Source organism: Hyperolius riggenbachi, chromosome 6, assembly GCF_040937935.1.
Source record: "Hyperolius riggenbachi isolate aHypRig1 chromosome 6, aHypRig1.pri, whole genome shotgun sequence".
Lineage (NCBI taxonomy): Eukaryota > Metazoa > Chordata > Amphibia > Anura > Hyperoliidae > Hyperolius > Hyperolius riggenbachi.
This window is the reverse complement of record NC_090651.1, coordinates 231,324,778-231,344,059: the sequence shown is the minus strand read 5'-3', so window position 1 is coordinate 231,344,059 and position 19,282 is coordinate 231,324,778. Positions and strand designations below refer to the sequence as shown.

At 43.9% G+C, this 19,282-nt stretch overlaps 1 long non-coding RNA gene across 2 annotated transcripts in view; it reads right to left on the bottom strand.

Annotated features, from left to right (window-relative positions):
* The window catches only part of LOC137522677 (uncharacterized), a 29,045-nt gene extending 10,074 nt beyond the window's left edge, over positions 1-18,971 (bottom strand). Inside the window, exon 1 of one of the 2 annotated variants that reach the window (XR_011022399.1) lies at positions 18,895-18,971. This is a non-coding gene — a long non-coding RNA (uncharacterized lncRNA). Of the gene's footprint in view, positions 1-18,877 lie in introns of both variants that reach the window. The other variant, XR_011022400.1, reaches the window with a different exon arrangement.
* Between the last annotated feature and the right edge of the window lie 311 nt (positions 18,972-19,282).

The following is a 19,282-nucleotide window of genomic DNA, read 5'->3' as shown; positions in this document are numbered from 1 at the left end:
TATTGATCCCATCCTCCCAATTGACAGCCCTACAAACGGCCTTCCACAAATTTGTCTGGAATCATAGAAGGCCAAGAGTCCACAAAAACATTCTCCTCTCTCCTAGAGAACAAGGAGGTTTGGGGCTACCACATATACGCTACTACTACTATGCTGCTCATCTACGTCAGTTATCTGAATGGTCCGAATTAAAAGTATATACAAAATGGGGCCTTATAGAAGCAACAAGTATGCTCCCGGTTTCATTAGCCTCCTTAATTTGGGCAAAATCTGTACCTAAAATACAACAACAGCAACCTATACTCCCCACAATTAAATTCACATTACATATCTGGCGTATTACCGCTTCTATGGCCGGGTTGAGGTCCTCTCCTTCACCATTATTACCAATACTGGGCAACCCTTCCTTCAAACCAGGCCTTTCTGAGTCCTTCATGAGCACTTGGTATAAATGGGGTTACTTCAACCTTAAGGATTGGATACATCCCCTCACAAGTAAACCATATACTAGAACTCAACTTAAAAACAAAATTTCCTTCACTCCTCAACGGATAATGGAGCATAACCAAATTACCCACTTTATCAATTCAATTATCCATACACCCGAAATTACGCTACATTTTTCTCCTTTTGAGCGATTATGTGATAGTGCAGGACATCAGAAAGGCCTGATTTCCCAAATCTATATTCTGTTACTGACTAAATCTGGATCCTGGTCTCCAGACCATTCTTATATGGCAAAATGGTCGTCTGCAATCTCCACACCTATATCTCTAGATGACTGGTCTGACATATGGGATAATGCTAAGCACTCCTCAATGTGTATCCAAATTAGGGAAAATATATACAAAATTTTATTCCGTTGGTATCTTACACCGGAAATTTTATCAAAAGCCTATCCTGGCTCATCTGATTTATGTTGGAGAGGATGCAATAACAAAGGCACTCTAGAACACATTTTTTGGTTTTGCCCTCTTCTCACCCCTCTTTGGACCAAGATACAAGACCTGATTCATAGCACTACTGGTGTCATGATACCTCTGGAGCCTCTTCATATGCTTCTAGGCAAACCTATTCCAAAGACAAACAAACACACAAATCGCCTAATTACCCATATAACAACAGCAACTAGGTTGGCCATAGCCTCCTCCTGGAAGAAAATAGCCCCACCGGACATCTCTGAGGTAATCCTTAAAGTCAATTGGACTAGATCAATGGAACAATTGACAGCTTCCCTGAGAGATACAGAAAATAATTTTCATAAAATCTGGGACTCATGGCCTTACGCATTCCCAATCTATCAACCCCCTTAAAGTTACAGTTGCAGGTCTATTTTTGGATCCAAAGAGATCTCATGACACCAGAGAGGTATTATCTTATCTAATCATACCATAGAACAACATTGGGCCCTAATCCTAAACCAAAGGCACCGGACAACCCTTCTTTTCTTCCTTCTTTTTTCTATCTTTTCCTCTCTTCTATAACCCTGGCCGCAAGAAGCACTGCCATGTTTTCTCTACCCCATCTGGTTTCCCTTCACATCCCTCATGTGCTTTCTCCTACAATTTCTCTATTAGCTGTAATAGCTTACTTCCCTCTTATAGGGACTGATATAATCTTCGATAAAGTAGAATAAAATATGGTTCCTTTTCAACAGGTTAAGTGTTTTATAGACATCAGATTTAGTACCTGCTAACAGTATCCAGGTTGGGAACAGCATTTAAAACTCACCGACACCAAGGATACATTCCCAATCATACTGGACCTTTTTGCTATCTGTTTGATGGGTGTTTCCTTCCTGAGATCATCTAAACAAACTATTTCAAGCTTGATCTGATCCCTTTTCGTTGATACTACAAAGCATCACTGTCACTCTTAATGTTATATATGTTGTTATCATGACATTTGTTGGAAACATGTTTTATTACTTTTCTACCCATGTTAAAAGCTTGTATGACACTTTTATTGATAAGATGGAAATCAATAAAAAAAAGTATAACAAAAACAAACAAACCTATCAGTACTACTGTTGCACCAAATCACTATATATTGTTGTCACTACAGCTTCTGATATACCAGCATTATAGGTGATTCTGCAGATCACCATATAATCAGGTATACATCTGCATTATAGGTGATACTGCACATCACCTATAATCAGAATTCTGTTATTTGCTGACACAAATCGTTACAATAACTACCTGTTGTGTTGAGTGAACCCACCTCACTGCATCTAACTACCTTTGCTGTTCAGTGAACCCACCTCACTGCATATAACTACCTTTATTGTTCAGTGAACCCACCTCACTGCATATAACCACCTGTTGTGTTGAGTGAACCCACCTCACTGCATCTAACTACCTTTACTGTTCAGTGAACCCACCTCACTGCATCTAACTACCTTTACTGTTCAGTGAACCCACCTCACTGCATCTAACTACCTTTATTGTTCAGTGAACCCAGCTCACTGCATCTAACTACCTTTTGGGTTGAGTGAACCCACCTCACTGCATATAACTACCTGTTGTGTTGAGTGAACCCACCTCACTGCATCTAACTACCTTTACTGTTCAGTGAACCCACCTCACTGCATCTACTACCTTTGCTGTTCAGTGAACCCACCTCACTGCATCTAACTACCTTTATTGTTCAGTGAACCCAGCTCACTGCATCTAACTACCTGTTGTGTTGAGTGAACCCAGCTCACTGCATATAACTACCTTTACAATGCCCCCCGCAGCTCACACATCACCCCAGTACTGCAAACTCTTCACTGGTTGCCAGTAAAATGGAGAATCAATTTTAAGATCTGCCTGCTGACATTCAAGGCTCTACACCACATGGGACCCAAATACATAGCGGATCTATTGGAACTTTATGCCCCTTCACGCACCCTCCGCTCTGCCAACAAGATGAAGCTGGTTATTCCCAGGATACACTTAACATTTGGTGCTCGGGCCTTTTCCTACGCAGCCCCTACTCTATGGAACTCACTTCCACAATCAGTACGAGAGGCTCCTTCTCTGGACAGCTTTAAAAAAAGGCTAAAAACTCACCTCTTTTCCCGAGCCTTTGAGACTGCATAATGCAGGGTCACAGCGCTTTGAGTCCCCAGGGAGAAAAGCGCTATATAAATATTATTGTTATTGTTATTGTTACTGTTCAGTGAACCCACCTCACTGCATATAACTACCTTTATTGTTCAGTGAACCCAGCTCACTGCACAGCTACACTCCCTGATTGATGTATACACATGCAAGATGTTTGAAAGCACTTTAGGCCTACAATTTAGCATTCAATGTGATTTCGGCCCTTAAAACGCTGCTTTGCGTCAAATCCAGATTTTTCCCCGCGACTTTGGGCATGTATCCCACTCCGCCATGCCCCCCTCCAGGTGTTAGACCCCTTGAAACATGTTTTCCATCACTTTTGTGGCCAGCATAATTTGTTCTGTTTTTCAAAGTTCGCCTCCCCATTGAAGTCTATTGCGGTTCGCGAACTTTTCCGCGAACCGAACCTTCCGTGGAAGTTCGCGAACAACGTTCGCGAACCGAAAATCGGAGGTTCGCGACATCACTACTAGGTATATGCAATGATGAGGTGGGTTCACTGAATACAAAAGGTAGGTATATGCAGTGATGAGGTGGGTTCACTAAACAAAACAGATAAGTATATGCAGTGATGAGGTGGGTTCACTGAACACAACAGGTAGGTATATGCAGTGATGAGGTGGGTTCACTAAACACAACAGCTAGGTATATGCAGTGATGATGTGGGTTCACTGAATACAACAGGTAGGTATATGCAGTGATGAGGTGGGTTCAATGAATATAACAGATAAGCATATGCAGTGATGAGGTGGGTTCACTAAACATAACAGGTAGGTGTATGAAGTGATGAGGTGGGTGCACTGAACACAACAGGTAGGTATATGCAGTACTGGGTATTACAATGTGCACCTGTCACACAGGTAGTCACTGAATGTACTGGGCCTGGCAGTATGAATTAGCAAGGCTGTCTATGCAACAAAAGTGTCAGTGGGACACACAGAAAAAAAAATAGATCACAAGAACAAGATTAGCTCTCAAAAGAGCTGTTGTGGGGTGCTATTTTAGCAATAAGAAATCAGCAAGGAGCAAGCTAACAAGCCTACAACAGCCTAACTAATCTTTCCCTATGAGAGAGTCTGATGCAGCTGTCCCTTCACTTATTACTGCAGGCACACGAGTGAGTTTAATGGCTGGCAGAGCCTTTTATAAGGGGGAGAGTGGCTCCACGAGGGAATTTAGCCTGATTGGCTACAATGTGCCTGCTGACTGTGATGTAGAGGGTCAAAGTTGACCCTAATGGTGCACTATGGGGCAAACCGAACTTTCGGGAAAGTTCGCCTTACATGGCGAACGTGAACCACCGGAAGTTCACCGGCGAACCGTTCGGGACATTTCTATAGACAAGTTACTTGTTTTAGTTTAATTTAGTTATAGTTTTTTTTATCTCGGATCCGCTTTAAGCTAGATTACCTCTTACAAATATAAACAAAAATGGAAGAAAAGAGCAAAACTGGTGTTGCTATGGTAATAAAGACACTCCTCTCCAATAATTTCATACAAGAGGGTTAGTATGAGCAGAATTGAATGTATTACTCTCATATTTCTGAAAAATCCATGGCAATTTAAAATGCTCCCCATCTGAATATTTCACCGTGACTGCCACAAAAGAAAGAACATTATTCCCGGCTTATCTGATATTGTCCGTGGCGTGCAGGCGGCAGTCCCTCCATATTGCTCTCCTTAGTTTCTGTCACCTATAACAAATTGACTAAACTCATCTGGCAAAAAGAACAAAAAAATATTGCTGATCCCTGAAATGTCAGGCGGGCGGCATTTGTAAGTCATCGCATTATGTTGTAAACTCATCTATTTGTCGCTGATCTCCACTTATCACAGAGCTTATTATTAGATGACTTGTGTCGGAGATAAGGGATGAAATAAGCGTGCACTTCACACTCATGTACTGGGGATTGCATTTACATGCAGAATTACACTTGTAAATGCAAAGGCCGCGGATGCATGGCGCACACATAATAGATATCTCTTTCTAAAAGGGATTATTCAAGTGTATTGGATGTGCTTGGCGAGAGAAAACCCGCTGTATGTAAAGAGAAAAAACGCCCAGAAGAGAAAAAATGGAATAAAAATAAATAAAAGCGGCAGTTTTCCATCTTGAGAAATGGCACCTACGTAGTTATAAAAGCATATGCATAAAAATGCACGCCCATCTATTTCTGCCTCACATAACAATTATTTTAATCCATAGGAAGACAAAGCAAAACCCATGGGATACTGCAGCAACATTTCCATCTGAGGAAGAAAAAAATCCCACAGTGGTGTAACTACAATTCATGCGACGTTAAATACTATTCCCCCTCCAGGCCGCCATGGATGCAGTTGCTGGAGGGCGAATTATAGTGTTTTATAAGTAACTTTAGCTCCGTCTTCTGACAGCGCTGAAGTTACTCACTGTGTGCCGCTATAACCGGAATTCCTATTACGGCCTATGGTGGTGCTGGCTGCGCCCAAATCTCCTGCGCTGGAATGAATGACCAGGGCTGTATTTCTGGAAAGACTAGAACGGCATGGGTCTTGAGTGGCATGGAAAAGGGGTTGCTGCATATGGAAGAAAAGAATGCACATGAACTAGTGAGGATGCCAGAAGAAGGTAGCTTTTTATGTTCATTACTTATCAAGAAGGGTGCTGCACATGCCAGGAAAGCCACAAAATTTGGCTTTTACTATAATCTGACCCAGTCCTGATCCAGATAAAAACTGTCACTTGCATACCTGATGTTTAACTTTTTCAGGCAGAGAAAGAAAAAAGGAACACAGCATAGTAATTTGTGTGCTTGGCACTGTCTATCTCATCATGTCACATGTCACCTCGGGTATCCTTTAAGAGAGGATGCAATATTTTTCATATCTGCGACTGCGTGTCACTGACCTCTTCATTATGGAGGAAAGGAAAATGCACGTCTCTGAAAATGCTGGGGCCAGATTGGCAAGGCTGCTGGGGATACTGTATTTACTTATATTGTGCATACTAATCACTACCAGTCATCACTTCTTGCTAAAAAAGATATTCCCATGCATTGCATTGTCAGAACCAGATCACAGCAGGTATCTCAGTGTAACAGTTTGTTCACATTCCTACAATGTACTTAGGTGGCCTGGGGAAAATATATATTTTTTCTCTTATTGTGGAAGTGGAGTTACAAATCAAAGGATCTCCATTCCTAACTTTTAAAATAATAGCCCTTCTCTCACTACTATATATCATGCCAATACTAATGTGACTGGCACAAATATGGAATAGCATTGTGTATACCTAACTACCACAGTGTCTAGATTATGGTGCCAAATTGCACCGATCCATATTTCTTTGTCCCTGTTTAGTTAGCAGAACAAAGAGATGAGCAGTGGAGGAGCGCAGTCATTCAGCTGAGACAAACCAAAATGCTTTGCCACTGTACAAAATGGCATCAGCTTGGCACAACCACCCTCTCCAGGAAGGAACGTAGCCATTGTTCAACTAAAGAGCCACAGTTAAATTCTGAATATTTGCTGTTATAAATAAACAATGAACAGTCTGTCTATTATTCCAACTGGCAAGCTGGGTAAGGACTTTTGTTGTTAGGGTGCTGATTAGTAACGCAAGGCTGGAGTCCTCGATTATTACCATTTAATATCAAACATCAGCAAGGAGGTAAACATTAGAATTCATACAAATGATTGTGCTAATACACCTTGGCACTTGCTAATCTAATTACTTTATTGTGACTTTTTTGTAATTCAAATTTCTCTTAAGTATCTTCTGGAAGATCATGCAGAAATTCATCTTTGGAATAATACTTGTCATACTCTCCTTGCGCGAACTACTGTGATTAATTTCAAGGTGGTTTTATCCCTCCCTTCTGCCTCCATCATTCATTTTCTTAAGTAGTGATTGAAAGCGACAGTCTCTATTCTGAGACCTGTGTGGTGATGGCAAAACTTTACACGGACACTGCTCAGCCTGTTTGTTTAAGCTAGCGGCAAAGTTGTCTTGTATCTTCTCTAACAGGAATAATCAAATGTGTTTTCTTCAAGGGGCTCTCCATCTTTTCATCTTAGAAGCATAAGTTAGAAGTAATGAATGCTTACTAAGAGCATAGGCACTTCATCATTTATTTTAATATTTTATCCAGCTAGTAATCTCGTATATAGTTCCAACTATACTTTTTATTGGATTTGTACCGAGTATTACCCAGATAGCACATGGTGACCCAGAACCACTAAGATATTTTAAGCGGCTCGAATGGGACAAAAAGCGCTTTTGCTAAAAAATATAAATCTTCATTCTCAAAACAGGTAGTTGCAATTTTTCAGCTTTCCGTGAGTTTAATAATTAATATCCTAATGGTTTTGGGTCAGCTCACCTTTAGCTATCTGGTAGCCCTGTATTACTTAGCCGTCACACCCTGCCTACCTCAAAGAGCAATAATAATCAATAATATGGCTCTTTAACTACTTGGCGACCGCGTTACGCCGATGGACGTGGCACCAGCCCCAGGACCGCCTAACGTCGATCGGCGTAAAGTCCTGGGGAGGGGATTTGCAGGAGATCACGCCACAAGCCGATGCGTGCGCATCTCTGCTTAGATGACGGACCTCCGCTCCGCCATCAGTCTCCCATCGGCGATCACCGCTATGAGACTGTTAGACAGCAAAACTGACGTCTATTTACACAGTACAGCGCTGCGATCTACAGCAGCACTGTACTGGGACAGCAATGTGACACGGCTGTCCCCTTGGGAGACAGGAGAGCAATCGGCTCTCACAGGCTTAAGCCTATGACAGCTGATTGTCGTCATTGGCTGGCAGGGGGAGGGAGGGAGAGTAATAATAATATTAATAATAATAATAATAATAAAAAAATAGCAACATTTATTTAAAAATAAATACAATAAATATTTGTATAAAAAATAAACATCCCAGTAGGGATCGACGCCCACTAACAGAGAGCTCTGTTGGTGAGCAGAAAAAGGGGGGGGGGGAGGAATCACCTGTGTGCTGAGTTGTGAGGCCCTGCAGCGAGCCCTTAATGCTGCAGTGGCGTAATTAGTGAAAAATGGCCTGGTCACTAGGGGGGTTTAAGCCCATGGTCCTTAAGTGGTTAAAGTCACTGGGAATCAATATTAAAAAAAAAAATATCAGCCAGAGAGGGAAGGTTTTGGGTCCCTGGTAGCAGTATTTAACCAATTTGGTCACATACTGCTCTGTCTGCCACCGAGGAGGCTTCAGAAGTGTTCAGGAGTCTGAGTGTTCCTGAAGACGGGCTGTTCTATACTGCGCACATGCGAGCGCCCCGCCCTCTCTCACACACTCGCACCTCTGCAGTATGGAAGAATTCGGAGTGCCCCGCAGTGGGGAATTCAAATGGGGGAGCCAGCGCTTAATGGAGGGGACCTGGAGAGAAAGGAAGGGACTACAGGACTCAGAGCCTTCCCTCTCCTTAGATAAGTATCTGGCTGATTTTTTTTACATTGATTCTCATTGATTTTAAAATTAAAAGTTGATAGGGGTTCTTCGCCCTTCACTGGTTCTGGATTTGTGTCTGGCATTTAGGGACATAAAGAATGATTTGCATATTCAGTAGTGATGCATTATGGGATAATTTTCTTTCTCACATAAACTTGAAAGAAAGATGCCAGCACCATCAGATATCTTCTTATGCTCTTTTATTCATCCAAAAACAGCGTAGCCATCATAGCAACGTTTCAGAGAACACTTCTCCTTTGTCAAGCTAAGCCACGTAGTAATACACTTAATATACATTTTTTCACGCTTTATATATAGGACATGGTAGGTAATCCACCAATAACATGGGAGATTGGTGTTTAACCAATCCCTCAGGTCCGCTGCTAGTCGGACCTGATGGGAAACTGCATAGCTTTAAGCCTATTGGGCGCTGATAGGGGAACCCGCCTCTCCGCTCTTTTAAATCTATTGGTCGCCGCCACGAGCCACCGCTAACCATGCCGCGCCTCCTCCTGCGTGTACCGCCCACCATCTCCGCGAACAGCGGACCTGATGGGGAACATCGCAGGGTGACGTGGGCGGGAACAGCGTCATACGCTTGTCCACGCCCCGCCAGAGTTGCAGCCAATGATGTAGGTGCCGTCGACCATCGGCACCTCGCATCACCCATGATGTAAACAAAGCGGCAGAGCGTGCGGTGGACTATACAAGTCAAGGCGATCATATACTTTGTTACACAGACACGACACTAGCAGGAAGCCATAAATAGAGGAAGCTGGGAAGGGAAGAGAAATAAGGAACAACAGGGGAACACATACTATAAATAAATACCATAGTAGCGTAGATCGTCATGTCATACAGATGGATAAAATTGCAATTATAAGTGCAGCAGCCCAAGGGGAGGTACCTACAGAAACGGCAACAGATCTAACTCACGGTTTAAACCCCGTGGTTCCATGGTATCGAGTTTTTTTATCCAAAAAGCCTCACGCCATAATAACTTCTTGATCCTGTCACCACCTCTTCTAGGGGGTGAAACTTGCTCCAGAATCATGAATCTAAGTTGAGATACATTATGTCTAGCTAGAGAAAAATGATAAGGGACTGCCTGATCAATTAAACTTTCCCGTATTGCGTGTTTGTGGGATGAAAGTCTCACTTTCATTTTCTTAGTGGTCTGGCCAATGTACAGAAGGCCACAGGGGCATTTAAGTGCATATACTACATACATTGAGTCACACGTGTGACATCCTTTAATCTTAAATTTAGTGCCCCTATGGGGATGTATAATTTCATCGCCTTTAATGACCGAACTGCAGTGAACGCAGTTCAAGCAAGGGAAGGTACCTTGTCGGGTAGAAACTGATTTAGAGGGCGGATTTGTATCTGCATGTACCAATCGGTCCCTAAAATTTGGTGCTCTACGATAAGAGAACAGGGGAGGATTCACAAAATGTTCTATGTCTGGAAAGCTGTCGGACAAATAGTGAGAATGTTTCCTAATAATTTTAGATACATTATTACTGGCTGTAGAGTATCTCGATACAAAGGGTATCCTATTTGACATCTGTCTATTATTTCTTTGTCTGCCGCCATTGCTCAGGCACCTCCCATGGGCTGCCTGCACAACATCAGGGGGATAACCCCTCTGTGTGAACTTTAAATGCATCTGGTCCATTCTCTCTTTCCTCACTGTCTCATCCTCTACAATTGTCTGCACCCTCTGAAACTGACTAACTGGAACCGACCTCTTGGTGGCCCACGGGTGGAAACTCCCAAAATGCAACAGGGAGTTTACATCCGTGGGCTTAACAAAAAGGTCGGTGGTCAAACGGCCATCCTGTCTGATGACCATGGTATCAAGGAAGCTGATCCTCTCTCTAGAGCTGTGGATAGTAAGTCTAATGTCGTGGCATTGGTCCATTAGTTCCGAGACAAAAGAGTCTAGGGTCGAATGTGGTCCCGCCCACACGCAAAAAACATCATCTATATATCTTAACCACTGTAGGGCATGTTTTTTCAACAAAGTGCTGGTATATACATACATCTGTTCATATGAGCCCATGTAAATGTTTGCGTAGGACGGGGCCACATTCGACCCCATAGCAGTGCCCCTCAATTGCATATAAAAAGTATCTTCAAATCGGAAGTAATTATACTGTAGGACAATCTCCAATAATCTACACACAAAATCAACCTGTTCCCTAGAGTAATCAGAAGCGACCTCCAAAATATGTCGGACAGCCTCCACACCCCCATCATGTGGGATGGAGGTGTAGAGGCTCTCAACATCCATAGTAACCAACCAACAATCATCCGGAATACACTGTACATTACGAATCACTTTCAAGAACATAGGAGTGTCACGTAAGTAAGACTTCTGTGATATCACATAGTGTCGTAAAATCCTATCCAGATATTTAGCAATGGGGGCAAACACTGATTCTACCCCCGCCACTATAGGTCTACCTGGGGGGTTATCAAGTCTCTTATGGATCTTTGGACAGACATACATTACCGGGGTAGTGGGATGGTCCTGAATGAGATAACTAGCAAGTTTCTCATCAATAATGGACTGTTCCACAGCCCGTGAGACTGTCTCAGCTATTTTAGTCTGTATTTCCTGTAAAGGGTCACATAAGAGGACCCGATAGGTGGTCTGATCTGTAAGCTGTCTTAATATCTCTCCACGGTACATTGTAGTGTCCATGACAACAATAGCCCCGCCCTTGTCGGCAGGTTTTATAGTTATGGCCGGATTTGCAGCTAATTGTTGGATAGCTAAGTTCTCAGCTTGTGTAATGTTTCTCTGTATCTTCAATCCAGTGAGTCTATTGCTACGCATTAGATTGTCCATATCATCCTGGACCTTTTTAATAAAGATGTCTATGATTTGACAAGAGGGTGGCTGGAACTTGCTTTTAACCCTCAGGCCAGACTCACTCAATGATAGCTTTTCTGTCTCACTTGGCAAGGAAATTGCCGAAGGAAATTCTCTTGGGATGGAGAAATAATATTTAAGTTTAATAGAGCGAAAGAATCTCTGCAAATCAATGTCTAATTCCAGAGGTTCAGGGAAATGTACCGGAGCAAATGAAAGTCCATGATTGAGTGCAGACAACTGCGAGGCAGTGAGGACAGTAGAGGAAATATTGATCACTATGTTTTCCTGTAGGGCTTGTTTTGTCGTGACCTGAGTCGCTCCCTGATGTTTCCCCCGCCTCCGCCCGCCCCTGCGCCTCCTCCTGCGCTTGACGGGTGATCTGAGAGGCCTTCCTGGGAAGAGCTTGTTAAAAAATCAGAGGAATCCTGTTGGCCTGTTCCCTGTTGTGGGCCTGGTATAGGTCCTGGCCGGGGTCTGCGTATAGGTCTGCCGGAGCGTATTGGTCTCTGCCACTGATACACATATCCGGAGCTATAGTCCTGAACATCACGTTGGTATTTATCTCTCTTTATGTTTTCAATTTGTTGTTGATGACAATCAACTGTTATAATGAGTTCAAGATCAAATTTCTCATATTCCTCCTTGGAGATCAGGGTCATCAGTTTCTCCTTCAATGTCTGGCGTTGGGTAGCCAGTTTAGGTAGCTCTTGTTGTAAGCGCTCAATGGTCAAAAGCATGGAGTCAAAGGAAGCTCTGCTCCAAATTAGGCTCCACCTGTGGCAAAAGTTTGGATCGGCAGGGAACATAATAGGGGCTACATTGGATCTCATGCCTCTTGGTATCCGTTTAGTTCTATAATATTCCGCCAGTGTCTTAGCGTGCAACTCAAATGTGACATACGTCTTAGAGATTTTGATGATTTGTTTACGGATCGCCCTTTCATCCGCCATACTGAGGTAAGCTACCTCAGTTGATACTTGTGAGATGATTCTGGATGCCTCCTCAGGTGTATAGGAGAGAATCAGGGCCTCCATATCAGCGTCCTCCACGTCTAAGCCAGAGGGTGCACTCGCTGTGTGCTGTGACATCATAACTGGTAAAGGTGTGTGAGGCACCCCTCTGTAGTAACTGTGTGATGTGCCTTGGCAAGGCCCGGCAGCACTCCTGGCTAACTTGATGCTTGAAAGAAAGATGCCGGCACCATCAGATATCTTCTTATGCTCTTTTATTCATCCAAAAACAGCGTAGCCATCATAGCAACGTTTCAGAGAACACTTCTCCTTTGTCAAGCTAAGCCACGTAGTAATACACTTAATATACATTTTTTCACGCTTTATATATAGGACATGGTAGGTAATCCACCAATAACATGGGAGATTGGTGTTTAACCAATCCCTCAGGTCCGCTGCTAGTCGGACCTGATGGGAAACTGCATAGCTTTAAGCCTATTGGGCGCTGATAGGGGAACCCGCCTCTCCGCTCTTTTAAATCTATTGGTCGCCGCCACGAGCCACCGCTAACCATGCCGCGCCTCCTCCTGCGTGTACCGCCCACCATCTCCGCGAACAGCGGACCTGATGGGGAACATCGCAGGGTGACGTGGGCGGGAACAGCGTCATACGCTTGTCCACGCCCCGCCAGAGTTGCAGCCAATGATGTAGGCGCCGTCGACCATCGGCACCTCGCATCACCCATGATGTAAACAAAGCGGCAGAGCGTGCGGCGGACTATACAAGTCAAGGCGATCATATACTTTGTTACACAGACACGACACTAGCAGGAAGCCATAAATAGAGGAAGCTGGGAAGGGAAGAGAAATAAGGAACAACAGGGGAACACATACTATAAATAAATACCATAGTAGCGTAGATTGTCATGTCATACAGATGGATAAAATTGCAATTATAAGTGCAGCAGCCCAAGGGGAGGTACCTACAGAAACGGCAACAGATCTAACTCACGGTTTAAACCCCGTGGTTCCATGGTATCGAGTTTTTTTATCCAAAAAGCCTCACGCCATAATAACTTCTTGATCCTGTCACCACCTCTTCTAGGGGGTGAAACTTGCTCCAGAATCATGAATCTAAGTTGAGATACATTATGTCTAGCTAGAGAAAAATGATAAGGGACTGCCTGATCAATTAAACTTTCCCGTATTGCGTGTTTGTGGGATGAAAGTGAGACTTTCATCCCACAAACACGCAATACGGGAAAGTTTAATTGATCAGGCAGTCCCTTATCATTTTTCTCTAGCTAGACATAATGTATCTCAACTTAGATTCATGATTCTGGAGCAAGTTTCACCCCCTAGAAGAGGTGGTGACAGGATCAAGAAGTTATTATGGCGTGAGGCTTTTTGGATAAAAAAACTCGATACCATGGAACCACGGGGTTTAAACCGTGAGTTAGATCTGTTGCCGTTTCTGTAGGTACCTCCCCTTGGGCTGCTGCACTTATAATTGCAATTTTATCCATCTGTATGACATGACAATCTACGCTACTATGGTATTTATTTATAGTATGTGTTCCCCTGTTGTTCCTTATTTCTCTTCCCTTCCCAGCTTCCTCTATTTATGGCTTCCTGCTAGTGTCGTGTCTGTGTAACAAAGTATATGATCGCCTTGACTTGTATAGTCCGCCGCACGCTCTGCCGCTTTGTTTACATCATGGGTGATGCGAGGTGCCGATGGTCGACGGCGCCTACATCATTGGCTGCAACTCTGGCGGGGCGTGGACAAGCGTATGACGCTGTTCCCGCCCACGTCACCCTGCGATGTTCCCCATCAGGTCCGCTGTTCGCGGAGATGGTGGGCGGTACACGCAGGAGGAGGCGCGGCATGGTTAGCGGTGGCTCGTGGCGGCGACCAATAGATTTAAAAGAGCGGAGAGGCGGGTTCCCCTATCAGCGCCCAATAGGCTTAAAGCTATGCAGTTTCCCATCAGGTCCGACTAGCAGCGGACCTGAGGGATTGGTTAAACACCAATCTCCCATGTTATTGGTGGATTACCTACCATGTCCTATATATAAAGCGTGAAAAAATGTATATTAAGTGTATTACTACGTGGCTTAGCTTGACAAAGGAGAAGTGTTCTCTGAAACGTTGCTATGATGGCTACGCTGTTTTTGGATGAATAAAAGAGCATAAGAAGATATCTGATGGTGCCGGCATCTTTCTTTCAAGCATCAAGTTAGCCAGGAGTGCTGCCGGGCCTTGCCAAGGCACATCACACAGTTACTACAGAGGGGTGCCTCACACACCTTTACCAGTTATGATGTCACAGCACACAGCGAGTGCACCCTCTGGCTTAGACGTGGAGGACGCTGATATGGAGGCCCTGATTCTCTCCTATACACCTGAGGAGGCATCCAGAATCATCTCACAAGTATCAACTGAGGTAGCTTACCTCAGTATGGCGGATGAAAGGGCGATCCGTAAACAAATCATCAAAATCTCTAAGACGTATGTCACATTTGAGTTGCACGCTAAGACACTGGCGGAATATTATAGAACTAAACGGATACCAAGAGGCATGAGATCCAATGTAGCCCCTATTATGTTCCCTGCCGATCCAAACTTTTGCCACAGGTGGAGCCTAATTTGGAACAGAGCTTCCTTTGACTCCATGCTTTTGACCATTGAGCGCTTACAACAAGAGCTACCTAAACTGGCTACCCAACGCCAGACATTGAAGGAGAAACTGATGACCCTGATCTCCAAGGAGGAATATGAGAAATTTGATCTTGAACTCATTATAACAGTTGATTGTCATCAACAACAAATTGAAAACATAAAGAGAGATAAATACCAACGTGATGTTCAGGACTATAGCTCCGGATATGTGTATCAGTGGCAGAGACCAATACGCTCCGGCAGACCTATACGCAGACCCCGGCCAGGACCTATACCAGGCCCACAACAGGGAACAGGCCAACAGGATTCCTCTGATTTTTTAACAAGCTCTTCCCAGGAAGGCCTCTCAGATCACCCGTCAAGCGCAGGAGGAGGCGCAGGGGCGGGCGGAGGCGGGGGAAACATCAGGGAGCGACTCAGGTCACGACAAAACAAGCCCTACAGGAAAACATAGTGATCAATATTTCCTCTACTGTCCTCACTGCCTCACAGTTGTCTGCACTCAATCATGGACTTTCATTTGCTCCGGTACATTTCCCTGAACCTCTGGAATTAGACATTGATTTGCAGAGATTCTTTCGCTCTATTAAACTTAAATATTATTTCTCCATCCCAAGAGAATTTCCTTCGGCAATTTCCTTGCCAAGTGAGACAGAAAAGCTATCATTGAGTGAGTCTGGCCTGAGGGTTAAAAGCAAGTTCCAGCCACCCTCTTGTCAAATCATAGACATCTTTATTAAAAAGGTCCAGGATGATATGGACAATCTAATGCGTAGCAATAGACTCACTGGATTGAAGATACAGAGAAACATTACACAAGCTGAGAACTTAGCTATCCAACAATTAGCTGCAAATCCGGCCATAACTATAAAACCTGCCGACAAGGGCGGGGCTATTGTTGTCATGGACACTACAATGTACCGTGGAGAGATATTAAGACAGCTTACAGATCAGACCACCTATCGGGTCCTCTTATGTGACCCTTTACAGGAAATACAGACTAAAATAGCTGAGACAGTCTCACGGGCTGTGGAACAGTCCATTATTGATGAGAAACTTGCTAGTTATCTCATTCAGGACCATCCCATTACCCCGGTAATGTATGTCTGTCCAAAGATCCATAAGAGACTTGATAACCCCCCAGGTAGACCTATAGTGGCGGGGGTAGAATCAGTGTTTGCCCCCATTGCTAAATATCTGGATAGGATTTTACGACACTATGTGATATCACAGAAGTCTTACTTACGTGACACTCCTATGTTCTTGAAAGTGATTCGTAATGTACAGTGTATTCCGGATGATTGTTGGTTGGTTACTATGGATGTTGAGAGCCTCTACACCTCCATCCCACATGATGGGGGTGTGGAGGCTGTCCGACATATTTTGGAGGTCGCTTCTGATTACTCTAGGGAACAGGTTGATTTTGTGTGTAGATTATTGGAGATTGTCCTACAGTATAATTACTTCCGATTTGAAGATACTTTTTATATGCAATTGAGGGGCACTGCTATGGGGTCGAATGTGGCCCCGTCCTACGCAAACATTTACATGGGCTCATATGAACAGATGTATGTATATACCAGCACTTTGTTGAAAAAACATGCCCTACAGTGGTTAAGATATATAGATGATGTTTTTTGCGTGTGGGCGGGACCACATTCGACCCTAGACTCTTTTGTCTCGGAACTAATGGACCAATGCCACGACATTAGACTTACTATCCACAGCTCTAGAGAGAGGATCAGCTTCCTTGATACCATGGTCATCAGACAGGATGGCCGTTTGACCACCGACCTTTTTGTTAAGCCCACGGATGTAAACTCCCTGTTGCATTTTGGGAGTTTCCACCCGTGGGCCACCAAGAGGTCGGTTCCAGTTAGTCAGTTTCAGAGGGTGCAGACAATTGTAGAGGATGAGACAGTGAGGAAAGAGAGAATGGACCAGATGCATTTAAAGTTCACACAGAGGGGTTATCCCCCTGATGTTGTGCAGGCAGCCCATGGGAGGTGCCTGAGCAATGGCGGCAGACAAATAAATAATAGACAGATGTCAAATAGGATACCCTTTGTATCGAGATACTCTACAGCCAGTAATAATGTATCTAAAATTATTAGGAAACATTCTCACTATTTGTCCGACAGCTTTCCAGACATAGAACATTTTGTGAATCCTCCCCTGTTCTCTTATCGTAGAGCACCAAATTTTAGGGACCGATTGGTACATGCAGATACAAATCCGCCCTCTAAATCAGTTTCTACCCGACAAGGTACCTTCCCTTGCTTGAACTGCGTTCACTGCAGTTCGGTCATTAAAGGCGATGAAATTATACATCCCCATAGGGGCACTAAATTTAAGATTAAAGGATGTCACACATGTGACTCAATGTATGTAGTATATGCACTTAAATGCCCCTGTGGCCTTCTGTACATTGGCCAGACCACTAAGAAAATGAAAGTGAGACTTTCATCCCACAAACACGCAATACGGGAAAGTTTAATTGATCAGGCAGTCCCTTATCATTTTTCTCTAGCTAGACATAATGTATCTCAACTTAGATTCATGATTCTGGAGCAAGTTTCACCCCCTAGAAGAGGTGGTGACAGGATCAAGAAGTTATTATGGCGTGAGGCTTTTTGGATAAAAAAACTCGATACCATGGAACCACGGGGTTTAAACCGTGAGTTAGATCTGTTGCCGTTTCTGTAGGTACCTCCCCTTGGGCTGCTGCACTTATAATTGCAATTTTATCCATCTGTATGACATGACAATCTACGCTACTATGGTATTTATTTATAGTATGTGTTCCCCTGTTGTTCCTTATTTCTCTTCCCTTCCCAGCTTCCTCTATTTATGGCTTCCTGCTAGTGTCGTGTCTGTGTAACAAAGTATATGATCGCCTTGACTTGTATAGTCCGCCGCACGCTCTGCCGCTTTGTTTACATCATGGGTGATGCGAGGTGCCGATGGTCGACGGCGCCTACATCATTGGCTGCAACTCTGGCGGGGCGTGGACAAGCGTATGATGCTGTTCCCGCCCACGTCACCCTGCGATGTTCCCCATCAGGTCCGCTGTTCGCGGAGATGGTGGGCGGTACACGCAGGAGGAGGCGCGGCATGGTTAGCGGTGGCTCGTGGCGGCGACCAATAGATTTAAAAGAGCGGAGAGGCGGGTTCCCCTATCAGCGCCCAATAGGCTTAAAGCTATGCAGTTTCCCATCAGGTCCGACTAGCAGCGGACCTGAGGGATTGGTTAAACACCAATCTCCCATGTTATTGGTGGATTACCTACCATGTCCTATATATAAAGCGTGAAAAAATGTATATTAAGTGTATTACTACGTGGCTTAGCTTGACAAAGGAGAAGTGTTCTCTGAAACGTTGCCATGATGGCTACGCTGTTTTTGGATGAATAAAAGAGCATAAGAAGATATCTGATGGTGCCGGCATCTTTCTTTCAAGCATCAAGTTAGCCAGGAGTGCTGCCGGGCCTTGCCAAGGCACATCACACAGTTACTACAGAGGGGTGCCTCACACACCTTTACCACTTTCTCACATAAACTTGAATAATTGCAAATACCTTCTGTTTTAAAAGGCATATTTATGTTTAGTGTTGGATTTTTGTTGCTATGGTTTAAATAGTGACACTTTGATCAATTTTTTTTTTACAATCTTAGATGAAGTTGAGAAAGATTAGAACCTGTTTGGACACTTATTGATATTTGTACAAGTAACAGCCAGGACTCTTCTGTGAGCTCCTGTGACTCTCTTGTGAGTGTTTTTAGCTTTACCCATGCCTTGACCTCACCTCCTACTTGAACCAGCGGTGAGTCAAACACTTCCAGGAGGCAGCCGGGCTCCTTGCAGAGTGGGGAGAAGGGAGTGTCTCCAGGGTTACCGTGGGTGCTTGTGCATATAGTTCCTCCAGTGTTGCCAGGTGAAAGGGGCGTGTTATATGCTCAGCATATGTTTTCTTCATAATATCATAATATCTTCTTAATATCATTAAACCAGCTATGATTGTCCCTAGAGATCAAATTGTTCAAATCGTGCCTTCTTGCATCTTCTCATAGTTTTAAACAGCCTTAAATTCCCATTTCCCTTGTGTGGTTGACTGAAAAAAAAAAAAGTAAACAGCATTCCCATCTACAATCCTCTGTTTTTCTGCAGTGATTGTTTTGTGCCTAAGAATAGGA